The sequence below is a fragment of the Gasterosteus aculeatus genome, chromosome X, assembly GCF_964276395.1.
Source record: "Gasterosteus aculeatus chromosome X, fGasAcu3.hap1.1, whole genome shotgun sequence".
Classification (NCBI taxonomy): domain Eukaryota; kingdom Metazoa; phylum Chordata; class Actinopteri; order Perciformes; family Gasterosteidae; genus Gasterosteus; species Gasterosteus aculeatus.
In genome coordinates, this window is record NC_135698.1 from 10,324,966 (window position 1) to 10,326,882 (window position 1,917).

The window sequence follows — 1,917 nt, forward strand, 5'->3', positions numbered from 1 at the left end:
GAGGAGAGGAGGAGGAGGAGGAGGAAGGGGGAGGAGGGAGGAGGAGGAGGAGGGATAGAAAATAGGGAGGGATGGACGAAGGAAGGAAAAAAGGGGGGAGGAGTATTGTAAGACGGATGAGTGAGGGAGAGATGAATGAGTTTGTGTGAGTGTGCGGTGCACCCGTGTTTGTGTGTGTGTGTGTGTGCGTGTGTCAGTGTGTCTGTGTGTCTGTGTGTGTGTGTGTGTGTGTGTGTGTGTGTGTGTATGTTGGTGTGTCTAAAAAGAGATTGAGAGAAAGAGAAAGAGGGAGGAAGAGAGGCGAGAGAGTGTTGATGCAGTTCTCATTATCAGTAGATTGGACTGGTGCCTGAGTGACAGCTGATTCATCATGGGAGAGAGAGGAAGGGAGAGTGAAGGGGAGGAAAGTGTGTGTGTGTGTGTGTGTGTGTGTGCGTGTGTGTGTGTGTTGGAAGGAGGAAGGAAGAAGAGGGGGGGTTAAAACCTGCCCTTAAGCATTCGCTTCACTCAGATACCCTCCTCTCCTCCTCTCTTTTCGGTCCTCTCCTCATTTTCAGCCTCCAGTCCCCTGAAAATCAACAGTCTGCTGCTTTGGATGGCAGACATGCTGCTGCATACCGTGATGTGACCGGAATATCCACGTTCCGTCCAATCCACGCGCACGTACACATACACACAGCCTCAAAACCGGTCACGTGATTCCCATTGATTAGACAGGCCTCATATGTCTGACACATCACGTTAGCTGGGCTTTCCATCAATTACTGTTCGGTCTTGGCGAGCTAACATCCCATCTAGTGTCACCGAGACCCAATTCTTTTATAGCCACGTTGGAGCTGTGGGCCAAAACTGCTTCCCACACACACAGCACAGAGACAAGCTGCAACACAGTGGAATGATATCCCGTGTGAGGCAATTTCGTGAGGTTGTTCTGTGGTGTCCTGCTCGTTGGTGGTTTAAAGTCAACCGGCACATTTCGCAGCGTCTTTTTGCAGCTCGTGGTTTCTGTGTCCATGGCAGCCCGGAGGAACCCGGCTTCTCTATCAATGTCTGCATCTCAGCACGCGAGCCCTCATTTCTCTCTGCCATTTCCTCTCCCAGCGCCACACGCCGTGCGCCGTTGCATGTGCGCACACATTCACGTCCAAGAACGCAGGTAAGCACAGAAGTCTTTTTGAAATTAATTGTTCCTGTCTCACTTTTTCTCTCTTTGTGTTTGACTTTCCTCTTTTCTTCTTTGTTTTCATTTCACCTCTGAACATTTTCCTCATGCGTTGTATTCACTTCTCTCCCTCTTCTCTGTGCGTTGTGACAAGGAAGCGTGCCGGTGATAAGATTGATTGTGAGAGTCTCAAAGCGACACCTATAACCTCGTCTGTCATCATCAATGAAGAGAGACTGTTGCAGGACACACTGGGTATCGACCCACGCACCGATATGAACCCCAAATGCACATGTAGACACGCAGAAGGATGCACATAAGGCATGACCACAGGCCCTCACACGCCTGCACGATCACACAGACACACACATATACTCACAATGGCTGATAAACCGCTGTTGAAGCAGTTGTGAAACATCAGCAAAACCACAAACTGACATGGGGGCAGACTGGAGAGAAGAGATAAAGTATACAAAGGAAAGAGGGTGGAGAGGGGTGCTGGAGGGTGTGTGTGTGTGTGTGTGTGTGTGTGCGACTGTCTTGTGGGTGGGATGAAGAGCACGGTTCTCATAAAAAGAAAAGAACGATTTTTTTGTTGTAAATTCTTTTGTGATCACATTTTCTGAATATGAATCATCAATTGGTTATCTATGTCTTTCTTTCTGTATGATCTGCCTAGGCTGTTAACGCCCGTGCAAATACATCCGCCAACACGCCGCAAACACCCCTGACCTCCGAGGTCGAGACGGTCGAGA

General features: G+C 49.2%; 1 long non-coding RNA gene across 1 annotated transcript; it reads left to right on the top strand.

The window, feature by feature from the left end:
- The first annotated feature begins 1,051 nt into the window (after positions 1 to 1,051).
- Positions 1,052 to 1,917, top strand: LOC120808612 (uncharacterized). The gene is made up of 3 exons (XR_013451146.1): positions 1,052 to 1,156; positions 1,317 to 1,417; positions 1,842 to 1,917. It is a non-coding gene; the product is annotated as an uncharacterized LOC120808612 (long non-coding RNA).